The sequence below is a fragment of the Arachis hypogaea genome, chromosome 9, assembly GCF_003086295.3.
Source record: "Arachis hypogaea cultivar Tifrunner chromosome 9, arahy.Tifrunner.gnm2.J5K5, whole genome shotgun sequence".
NCBI lineage: Eukaryota > Viridiplantae > Streptophyta > Magnoliopsida > Fabales > Fabaceae > Arachis > Arachis hypogaea.
The window spans coordinates 110,066,683-110,078,942 of record NC_092044.1 but is presented as its reverse complement, the minus strand read 5'-3'; the positions used below and the strand labels follow the sequence as shown (position 1 = coordinate 110,078,942).

The following is a 12,260-nucleotide window of genomic DNA, read 5'->3' as shown; positions in this document are numbered from 1 at the left end:
AATCATTCAAATAGTGGGCCACTTATTTTTATTAGATTTATTTGTCAGTTTTAACCTTACTCCTACATATGTCCAAGGACTTCCAAGATATTGAAAGATCATTGATTTGATGCTTGAGAATTGTGACATCACATGTACTGGTAAATTAAAGCATCATTTTAATATTTTAAGTTTTTAGCCACCATTAATTAGGATTATTAGGTGTTAACCTTTGTTTCCCCTAGACCTAATATAGCCTGGTATTGGCAATGATTGATTATAAGGAAATGTTGTTACAATATTTCTATGGAAGTTTAAAGTTTTTGTTTAATCAAACGCTTGCATAATTAACCTTTTAAAGGTTTCAATATACATTGGTACAAACTTGCTTCAATTTAACATATAATCAACATATTTACATTAGGAGATACCCTTCTATATAATGAAATTAAAATTACAAAATTACCTGATGAGATCTGCTTATTGATTTTTTTTAAACATTTTTTTTAGCATACTCAAAACATGAAGAAACTCCAATTCAGTGCTGCTTGTTCTTGTTTAATGCCTTTCCCTCGTCAACTAATCTTATCGTCCTTCCATTGAAGCCAGTTAGTGAATTCATCAAGGGTTTTGATGTCAGCTCTGTAGTGCTTCTGAATAAACTCAAGGAGCATGGATCATGTAAAATCAGGGTAGAGCCTTGAGCTCAAATTGTCCACTAACTCACATGGTGGCATCACAACCTTGTCACTTCTTGGACACAAGAAGAAAGCAAGTGATTTTCTTGTCTTGCTATTCACCACTGGCCTGTGCAAACAACTCTTGTATCTCCCATTTGAAAGAGCCTAATAATCAACATACAAACCCAAAACAATTATATATATTAGGAGGTTAAACCATTAATTATGTGGTTAAGTATGTATAGTGTTACATACCATGAACGTATCACCAATGTTGACGACAAAAGCATTGAAATTTGGGATAACTGAGTGCCACTGATCGTCAAGGTAAACTTGGAGGCCACCAACTTGGTCCTGGTGGAGAATTGTTAAGGATGTTGGTGTTAGATAATGTATTAGGACCTAATATTTATTTATTTCTGTTTTATGCTTATGTGTATGATTCAGTTAATAGGGTCAAAGTCATTAGTGGCCTCAGAGGCAAGTTAATCTTTTTTTTGTTCAGCTAGTTTCTATTTTTAAGGAAGTGGAGTCCTATTCTTAAGGTAGTGGAGTGAGTGGTTAGTTTTTTTTCTTCTTTCTGTTATTGTATTTAACAGTTTATTGAATAGTGTCAGTAGTTAGTTTTGCTTCTTCAGTTCTCTAGTGTTCAACTCTCTCTCTTTTTTTTTTCTCTGAACATACAACAGTTCGAGTATGAGTTCTGCAAATTCATTGCAGGACAGTGAGTGAGAGTGTGTGAGGATTGAGTGAAACAACAACAAATTGGTATCAAGAGCCTTAAGTATCTTAAGGGCTGTGGTGATGGAAGCTTCATCAACAACTATTGGGCTAGCAGGCATTGCTCCTCCAATCCTTGATGGGAGCAATTATCATGTCTGGCAAGTGAGGATGAAAGCATTCCTTGAAGGAGCTGATATGTGGGAGGCAGTGGAGGATGACTACGTGGTGCCTCCATTGGTTGCCAATCCAACTGCAAATCAACAAAAGCTCTACAAAGAACGTGTGACTAGAAAAGCCAAAGCAAGATCTAGTCTCTATGCTGCTGTTACTCCTATTATTTTTAATAGGATCATGAGTCTAGAATCTGCAAAAGATATTTGGGATTTCTTGAAGAAAGAATATGAGGGCAATAAGAAGATTAAAGGAATGAAAGCAATGAACCTTAAAAGGGAGCTAGAAAGAGTGCAGATGAAGGAAAATGAATCAGTTCAAGAATTTGCTGATAAACTCCTAGACTTAACCAATAAATTGGCACTGTTGGGTACTGATCTTGGAGAGGAAAGACTTGTCGAGAAGCTCCTGTGTTCTATACCTGAAAGATTTGAAGCTACTATAGCATCTCTTGAGAACACAAGAGAAATCTCAGAGATGCCATTTGCTGAAGCAGTTAGTGCTCTTCAAGCACAAGAACAAAGGAGGGTACTGAGGAGAGGAGATGAGCCAGTTGAAGGTGCAATGCAGGCTAGGGTGAAGCATGGAAGTGGTGAGAAGAAGAAGCAAGGCAAGCAGTTTGGTGCTCAACAGACCAGTTTTAGTTCAAGTGATGCACAAGTGAGGAAAAGGAGTGATGAAGCCTGCAAACACTGTGGAAAGAAAGGTCATCCTTTCTTTAGGTGTTGGAGAAGACCAAATGTAGTTTGCAGGAAGTGTGGGAAGATGGGGCACATAGAGAGAATCTGCAAAGAAAAGAGCTCTCAACAAGGAGAGGCTCAAGCAGCTGCAGGTGAAGTGGAGCAATTATTTGTTGCTTCAGGCTTTGTGTCTCAAGTCTCACGTGATGGATGGCTGGTGGACAGTGGCTGTTCCAATCACATGTCAGGAAATGAGGCAATTTTCACTAATATTGACAGATCAGTCAATACTAGAGTGAGAATTGGGAATGGTGATCATCTAAAGGTTGAAGGAAGAGGCAATGTGTTACTTGAAGGCCCTGGAGGAGTGAAGCTGATGTCTGATGTCTACTATGTTCCCAAGATAGATCAGAATCTTCTGAGTGTGGGATAGTTAGTTGAGAAGGGCATGAAGATTGTGTTTGATAAGAATGAATGTGCTATTGCAGATGAGGAGGGCAAACTCTTGTTTAGGATCCCTATGCAGAACAAAACATTTGCATTCGATCCTGCAAGCAAAGAGAGCAAAGCTATGGCATGTGTGCAGGGTCAGGAGGAGTTGTGGCATAGAAGGTTGGGTCACTTTCACTATAAGGGATTGCAGTTTATGCAGAGGCATGGTTTAGTTGAAGACTTGCCTCAGTTGGGAAGTGAAGTGTCTGATTGTGAAGTATGTCTGCAAGGGAAGCTAGTAAGGAAGCCATTCCAGAAAACAAGATGGAGGGCCAAGGAGAAGCTTCAACTGGTTCACTCAGATGTTTGTGGGCCTATGCCTGAGGAGTCACTGAACAAAAGCAAGTACTTTGTGACCTTCAATGATGACTGCACAAGATTTTGCTAGGTCTACTTTCTCAAACAAAAGTCAGAAGTTGATGAAGTATTTCTGAGGTTCAAACAAGAGGTGGAGAATGAAGCAAATTGTAAAATAAAGACAGTGAGGAGTGATAATGGTGGTGAGTATACCTCAAAAAGGTTCAAAGCCATCTGTGAGAACTCTGGCATAAAGCAGCAGTTTACAGTTCCTTACACTCCCCAACAAAATGGGGTGAGTGAAAGGAAAAATAGAAGCATTGTGGAGATGGGAAGATGTATGCTACAAGGCAAACAACTACCCAAGAGCTTCTGGGCAGAAGCAGTAAATACTGCTGTCTTCTTGTTGAATAGGTTACTAACCAAAGCTCTCAACAAGCAGACATCATTCGAGGCATGGCACGGGTACAAACCAAAGGTTAGTGGACTAAGAACATTTGGTTGTCTATGCTATTACTTGACTCCTTCAGTCAGTAGAGACAAGCTTGATCATAGAGGTGAGGCTGGTATCTTTGTAGGGTATAGTTCTCAGTCTAAAGCCTATAGAGTGTATTGTCCTGATGCACAAAAGATTACTATGAGTAGAGATGTGATTTTTTGTGAAGATAAAAATTGGGAGAGGGCAGTATTTGAAAAGAAAATGGCTAACAATATTGTAGTTGAAGCTAATGTGCAGAATGAGGATGAGTTAAATGAGGAAGCAGATCTACAGAATGAGTGTGAGCTTATTGAAGATGAATTGATTGATAGTTTGCCTATGCGAGGTACAAGACCACTGGCAGAGGTCTATGCCAGATGTAATGTGGCTCTCCTAGAACCAGGAACAGTTGAGAAAGCAAAAGGAAGTGTGGAGTGGGCCTCAGCTATGAAAGAAGAACTGAGCATGATCAACAAGAACAACACATGGCAACTTGTGTCTAAGCCTGATCACAAGAAGACTATAGGTGTCAAATGAGTTTTTAAGACAAAATTGAATCCAAATGGCACTGTGAACAAGTATAAAGCCAGGTTGGTTGTGAAGGGATATGCTCAAGTGAGTGGGGTGGACTACTCTGAAACTTTTGCTCCGGTTGCTCGCATGGATACCATCAGATTGCTACTAGCTGTTGCTGCACAGAAAAGGTGGACCATCTATCAGCTGGATGTGAAATCAGCTTTCCTAAATGGTGACCTATCTGAGGACATCTATGTAGACCAACCAGAAGGATTTGTTGTTAAAGGCCATGAAGACAAAGTGTATAAGCTGAGGAAAGCCTTGTATGGGCTAAAACAAGCTCCCAGGGCTTGGTATAGCAAAATTGATTGTTATCTGCATCAGCTTGGGTTCCAGAAGAGTCTAAGTGAAGTCACTCTGTACTACAAACAGAGTGAGAGAGGCCTTGTGGTGGTGTCTATCTATGTCGATGATCTGCTTGTTACAGGAGAGAAGGAGAGTGAGATAGTGAAGCTGAAGGTAGGACTGATGAAGCAGTTTGAGATGACAGATTTGGGGAGAATGTCTTACTTTCTTGGCATGGAGATTCAGCAAAAAGAAGGTGAGATATTCATCTGTCAGAGAAAGTACATCAGAGAGGTCCTAAAGAGATTTGAAATGGGAGAATGCAAGACAGTCACTACTCCTGTTAATCAGAAAGAGAAGTTAAGCAAGAGTAATGTGCAGGATTCTGAGCATGAGAATGAGTACAGAAGTCTAGTAGGCTGTCTAATGTATTTAACAACTACTAGGCCTGACATTCAGTATGCAGTGAGTATTCTATCGAGGTTCCTTCATTGTGCAGCTAAGGAACATCTTACTGCAGCAAAAAGGGTGTTGAGATATCTAAAGGGGACTCAAAGTTATGGTGTGAAATTCAAAGCAGTTCCTGAGATGAAGCTGGTTGGTTTTGTAGATAGTGACTGGGGTGGTTCGGTGGAAGACATGAAAAGCAGAATGGGTTTCTGTTTTTCACTTGGATCAAGTTGTTTTTCCTGGAGCTCAAAGAAGCAGGAAGTTGTAGCACAGTCTACAGAAGCTGAATTTGTGGCTGCAACTGCAGCTGCAAAGCATGCAGTATGGCTCAGGAAGTTACTCTGTGATTTGGGGCTGCAAGAGAAAAGATCAACTGTGTTGTATATGGACAATCAAGCTGCAATTGCAATTGCTCAGAATCCAGTCTTTCATGGCAAGACTAAACATTTCAAGCTGAGATTCTATTATTTGCGTGAAGCACAACAGGAGGAAGAGGTGGAGCTGAAGTATTGCAAGATAGATAATCAGATAGCTGATGTCTTCACCAAGCCTCTTGCTGTTAGTCGATTTAGTCAATTGATTCATGAAGTTGGAATGTGTCAAGGTCTCTAATCCAAGGAGGAGAAATGTTAGATAATGTATTAGGACCTGATATTTATTTATTTCTGTTTTATGATTATGTGTATGATTCAGTTAATAGGGTCAAAGTCATTAGTGGCCTCAGAGGCAAGTTAATCTTTTTTTTGTTCAGCTAGTTTCTATTTTTAAGGAAGTGGAGTCCTATTCTTAAGGTAGTGGAGTGAGTGGTTAGTTTTTTTTCTTCTTTCTATTATTGTATTTAACAGTTTATTGAATAGTGTCAGTAGTTAGTTTTGCTTCTTCAGTTCTCTAGTGTTCAACTCTCTCTCTTTTTTTTTTCTCTGAACATACAACAGTTCGAGTGTGAGTTCTACAAATTCATTGCAGGACAGTGAGTGAGAGTGTGTGAGGATTGAGTGAAACAACAACAGATGGATCACAATGAGGGCGAGGTCAGGTTTTTGACAAAGGAGGGTAGTAATTGAGCCGCATTATTAAATTGTTCTCTTCAAAGAACTCTCTAAAATATGATTTGCTAACTCCAAGGCTCATCCCCAGAAGCTCCATTATCCCCAAAGAAAGATTGCTCATTGTCTCACGGTACTTCTCATACACCTTCCTCATACACCTTCCTGCATGTATGTAAGTCATGTCAAGTCAAATTTACAATGCTCTAAGGACTAGTCTATTGTGGATCTGAATTTTAAATTTTATTTAAGAGTTTGTGGTTGGTTGATAAGTTTTCATATGTACAAGATTATATTCGAACTTCTACATTTATTATTTAGTTCTGCTTACCCGAATTGCTCAAACTCTTTGCCCTGTTTACTGCAAAGGTAGTCCTTGACAAGGTTGGGTGAGTGTTTTTTATCTGCTGAGTATTGAAAGGAGAGTGTCTCCTTCCATGGAAGCTTAGAAGAAAATTTACTGGTGAAGCTCCTAGCATAGCCACAGTGCTCCCCTGTTTTCCTCTGAGCTCTCTGTTTCTGGGACAGGGGAAGCTCAAAGAAATAATCCATCAAAGCGTGAGCATCAGTGATCAAGTTCCTGTCTATGCCGTGGTTGACGACGAGGAAGAAGCCGTGCTTCTAACATGCTTCGCCAACAAGGCTTGAGGCTTTAATTGCGGCGAGGGATCGCCGGAAGGAAGCCTCCAAGATCAATGAATGGGACCTGAAGCTCAGGGACATGGAATGAGGCTTTCTCGTGGTAAGGCCAAATGAACTGTGACGGTAGGTTGAGTTGGTGGCTGAGGACGGAGGCATCAAACACCAATGGGGTTCTTTTGGTGGTTGAGGCATCGAGTGCATGCAGTCTATTGCCATTGCATTCAAGGAGAAGAAAAAGAAAAAAGAGTTAGAGAGATGCGATGAAAGAAAAGCCAAGGCCGTTTGTTGGGGAAATTGTAGAACAAATATTGGAATCTTATATAAGCACCCACACCTTCACTATTTTCATACAAATTTCATAGAGTACTCCGCTCCCTAGTACTCCTCTTTTATAAAGTTATTTTTGCCTATTTTTTGAGGATATTCTTAGGTATTATATCAAGTAGTTTAATTAAATATATTGAATCATCTATTGTATCTCAATTATTATCTTAATATTTTTATATAAATATATTTTTTTAATAATATGATTTTAATGTTAATTTTATTAAGATTAATATGTTTTACAATAAAATTAAACAGTCAAGTACTTTTTAAATCAAGTCCAATTAAGTTTGTTTATTGTATGCACACTTTTTTGAAATTTTTGTCATTTTTGTCATTTTTTTATCTTCAAAATTAGATCATAGAAATTTTTTATGCATAATACAAAAATTTTTTAAGGATTATATGCTCAAAATATTAGCACCCAACTAACAAAATACATACAATACAAAAAAAATTGAAGAATCACGTATTTAGAACTTAGACACTCAATTAATAAAATACTCGCAACATCAAATTTTTTTTGAAAAATCACATACCCAAACTATTAACTCACTCAACTAATAAAATACATTCACAACAAAAATTAATGTGTTATATGTAAATTTTTTTATGTTATATTGATAAATTTATATTATATGAAATTTTTGTGTTATACTATTAAATTTTTGTACTCTTTAACAAAATTTTCTATGCTAAAGAAACAAAGAGAAGCAGAAATGTAACATTCTACTATACTTAGTGCATGTTTGGGTGCCATTATTTTGTTCAAAAAAGATCTTTTTTCAATGAAAAAAGATCTTTTTTTATTTTTTAATGTGTTTGGCAAATTTCTAATAGTAAAATAAAAAAAAGATCTTTTTTGAGAAGCTGTAATTTACATCTTTTTTTAAAAGATCTTTTTTTCTTAAAAAAAAGATGTTTTTCATGCAATAAATAAACAAAAAAGTACTTTTATATTGTTATACCCAAACATAATTGATAGATAAAAAGACCTTTTTACATGAGATATCCAAACATAAAATTACTTTTACTTCTCTATAAGATCTTTTAAAAAAAGATAACTTGAAAAAAGACCTTTTCTTAGAAGCTCATCCAAACAAGCCCTTAATCTTATTCTTAAGTCATAAAACTGAGATAGTATGGTATTACGACTTCTAAAAGTAAAAATATATACATAGTAATAAGGAAAAAGATACTCAATTATGAGTCTTGAAAAACGGGTAAAACAAATTCGCAAAAAGAAAAGCGCAACGCTCGAGTAATCGAATTACTTGCGTGTTAAGAAACCTAGAAGGAAGAGATAAAGATAAATAAGAGAATAAAGGAAATACAAGGGAAACATCATAGCTAGCTCCTGACTAGCGAAGCCAAGGCTGGCCGTAGCATATATATATATATATATATATATATATATATATATATATATATATATCCCAAAATACCCAAAATAATGAAATAAAGTCCTAATTCTCCTGAAACTTCTATGAGGAACAAAATAACAAGTTTCTTGGAGAGCAAGCTAAGTAACTAAGTACATATATACATAATCTGATAAACCAAAACACCCCAGGGACTACTCCGCTTGAAGATCCAGACACCTAGCGAGGAGCCTCTCGACCTGCATCTGAAAAAGACAACACAGTATGGAATGAGAACCGGATGTTCTCAGCATGGTAAAGGTGACACGCGTATAATAAATAAGGTCCTAGAAATGCCAGAGGCAATCCTAGAAACTCCATCATACCGTTGTAAAACTTAATTTCTAAACAGAAGCCAGAAATAGGGGTAGGTGTTCTAAACCTGCCTAACTCACTCAGTTTAAACCTAACCTAACTTCAAACCATTTCACCCTTACTCCATCCCTCCGTCATCCATAATTCAGCAAATACAAGCAACCAAACAAATTCACGCACAAGTAATAGACAGATAGTGCAAGTAGCAAGTATAACAGGTAGCAGGATGTATACATACAGTTAGGCAAACTCATGAAATGCATAGCAATCAAAACAAACAAATGCATATGATGCATGCCTGTCCTATGGCTAATGGGGCCCATCTGTCGCTTATCTAGCCAACCCGACAAGTCCGAAAACCTTAGATTGTCCCCTGTCGCGCATTCCCAAGAGTCTATGCATAGAGTTCATATTCATTCATCATATAATCACTTAATGGGGGTTATCCATACCCGGGAATTTATACGTGTCCGGTTACCCTTACGACGTAGGGTCAACAAAGTATCGAGATTCAACCTGGAACACGTGGTGACAAGCCACGTTCTTACCCAGGAAAACTCGTATCTCAAATATCTTTATTCATAAGCCAAAACAATTATCATCAATATATCATCAAATGGCAAGCCTTAACTTTAGACCTCATTAACGTTCTCATTTCCTTCATAAAAGTCACCGTTTACAACTTTCTTCACCCTCAAGTTATCTTGTTTTTCTAGCTTCCTTTGTCTACTGGACCTAGAACCATACTTAAAGCCTTAAAGGGAAGAAAATGAAGGTTTAGAAGTGGAAAATTGGTTTAAAACATCCAAAACCAATTTTTGCAGTAGGCAGCATCCGCGCGTACGCGCAAGCCACGCGTACGCGTGACGAAGGTTTAGAAGTGGAAAATTGGTTTAAAAACAGCCAAAACCAATTTTTGCAGCAGGCAGCATCCGCGTATACGCGCAAGCCATGCGCACGCGTGGGTGTACATCAAGTCATGCGTACGCGTGAGTCATGCGTATGCGTGAATATGCACACACGCGTACGCACGCTTCTCGCGTAGGCGTCGCCAAAATTCCACACCACGCGTACGCGCAAGCCACGCGCACGCGTGGGTGGACGTGTTTTGAAAAAAAAGGGCAGAATGCCCATAAGCATTCTGCAACCAGATTTTACCATCCTGCAACACAGTTTTATACCTCAAACTTGCAACATCCATAACTTTCTTTAAGAAATTTCATTTTTCACAAAATTGATATCAATCAAGAGTAATTAAAACCATCTTTTACTTGCAACAAACCATAAACCAATCAAGAATTTGAGGAGTAAATTATGGATGTCCAAAGTTCATCAAAATTTGGTTTTAACCACTTTCAATAAAACCTCATTTTCACCAACTTAACTTTCTTACCATATAAACCTACATTGTAATGCCATATCCACTCAATTCATCAACAACCATTGCTAATAATAACTTTAATCAACTTAACAAACCTCAATAATTGATAATTACTCACTTTTACCTCATACTTCAACAACCGTTCATTATTCATATCAACATTTCACACACACCAACTTACACCATTTATTTATCAACCTCCCACCAATATACCAATTTAAATGCCATTAGCAAAATCAATCCTTCATACACATTAACCCATCAACTTAACATAATAACTTGTCATTAACAATTACCAATCATAACTCATCAATAACAATATCAACACAACCCATTATAAGCAAGTCCAACAACATGGAATTAATAACATCATCATCCCATTTAATGTTCATCAACATTTATACCAACACAACACAAAGCTACTCATTAAATGCCATTAACAAATTCAACCTATCATATGGTTCTTCTAACCTAAGTTTTCGCAACACCATAAATATTAAACGTGCGAAATTTAAATCATACCTTGGCCGATTACTTAATTCACCCAAGGCAGCCTCTCAACACAAAATCACAGTCTCCTCCAAACTCAAACAAACAGCCCCAAAGCAAGCCTTGTCACCAACAAAACTCCAAGTAATCCAAATGCAAGTCCAAAGCATAAATACCCTCTTAAACTACACCTAATACACATATATATGTTCCAATTCAGTTTTCTATTACCAAAAATAAGATTGAGCTAGGGTTAGGGTATTCTTACCATACCCATATGCTCAATAGCTTGAGCCCACAAGTTCCGGAAGCTAACTTGAACCTAGAACATGGAAATTGGACAAGATTCACCATAAGTTTTAAGTTTACCAAAGAAAGAGGGGTAGAGATTCTGAACTGAATAGGGGACTTACCAATGAAATTATTCGGATAGAAAGGTAGAGCTCGACGCGCTGTGCGCGTGGCCGCGAACGGTGCGGCGATCGGAGCCCGGACGGAGGAGTTATGGTGGTGAGAAGGAAAGGTGAGGGTTATGTTTCATCTCCTCCCCCTTGCTGTTTGTGTTTCGTTGCTTTGTGAAATGAAGAAGATGAAGTTGCTGCTTCATTTATGTTATGGGTCCGGTTGAACCCACAGGCCCGGTTTGGATCCCAGTTCAATTGGTTCGGCTCTTCCGGTCCGATCTTGGACCAAAATTTTGAAATTGTTATCAAAATTCTAATTTCGACGAGCTTTATCCTATTTTGATATTTGTTTTTCATTTCTAATATTCTTATTTAAAATTCGATTTATTGACTAATTATTTACCAATTTTAGCGAGGTTTACAAGAAACAATGATGTATAGATATATTTTTTTGTTTGGGCTTATCCCAATTGAATTAGATTTGGTTACAAAAATATTTGTACATCTAATATCATGGTATATAATTTTTATTGTTTGATTTAATTATCCATTGGTCATATAAGTACAAGTATTTATTAAATGATACAGCTATTATTAAGTACTTTTAGACTGTATTGAAACCCTTGTGATGGACTTCATATGTAGAATGTGTGATTATTAATTTTCATAGTGCTTTTTTACCCTCAACTCATTGTATGTTTGAGAGAGGTCCTGAACCTTTTTAAAGGGAAGCAACTGTAGTAAGTTGATACATATTGAGAAAGCCAAAAACACAAGTACTAACTACTAACACTGACTACTCCCACTATGATATGTCTCTACCAAAACTGAATCATGAATATAACAGTTGTTAGTATTTTAATGATAAATCTTATTGGAAATTTACGGAACAATTGGATTATTAGATTTGGATCAAATGGCAGATCTTGTGGAACTAATATTAGGACTTAGGAGTGTCAAATGCCTAATATATATGGGAGAGTAGGGTAAAGACCCTTAAAAGGACAAGCTTTTTTCTGCTGGTGCCAGCTAAAGTTATCAGAACAACAAAATGACACGCATATAGAGTTAGAGAATTTCATGTCATCATTCATCAAAGTCTCTTTGGTTCCTGCTTTGGTATTAAGTTTACTGCCATTTTCACTTATTACTTTCTCCTAATTCCTATTCTGATATAAATAACTGCTTATTTAGAACAATGAGACAATACTCTTTTCGACATAAAAAGAAAAAAGAATCCCGTTATAATTAATAATGACTAAACTCAATTTTTTATCAAGTTACGTCTTAACGCACACTCCTTCTCATTGAGTTCTATATAATCACTTTCTAGTCACAATCAAGATTCAAATCCTGTAAATTTTCTAAATCTTATAGTGCCACTAAATTCCATTTGAGAATATTATCATTGTATTCATTTTTTAATT

The 12,260-nt window shown here is 37.0% G+C and overlaps 1 long non-coding RNA gene and 1 pseudogene across 1 annotated transcript; both read right to left on the bottom strand.

Annotated features, from left to right (window-relative positions):
- Window positions 1–276: 276 nt before the first annotated feature.
- LOC112709496 (gibberellin 20 oxidase 2-like) lies at window positions 277–6,862 on the bottom strand (annotated as a pseudogene).
- Window positions 6,863–8,329: 1,467 nt separating this feature from the next.
- On the bottom strand, window positions 8,330–11,011 carry LOC112711717 (uncharacterized). The gene is made up of 4 exons (XR_003157581.3): window positions 10,843–11,011; window positions 10,698–10,751; window positions 10,463–10,620; window positions 8,330–8,450 (listed from the first exon to the last, which is right to left on the bottom strand). It is a non-coding gene; the product is annotated as an uncharacterized lncRNA (long non-coding RNA).
- Between the last annotated feature and the right edge of the window lie 1,249 nt (window positions 11,012–12,260).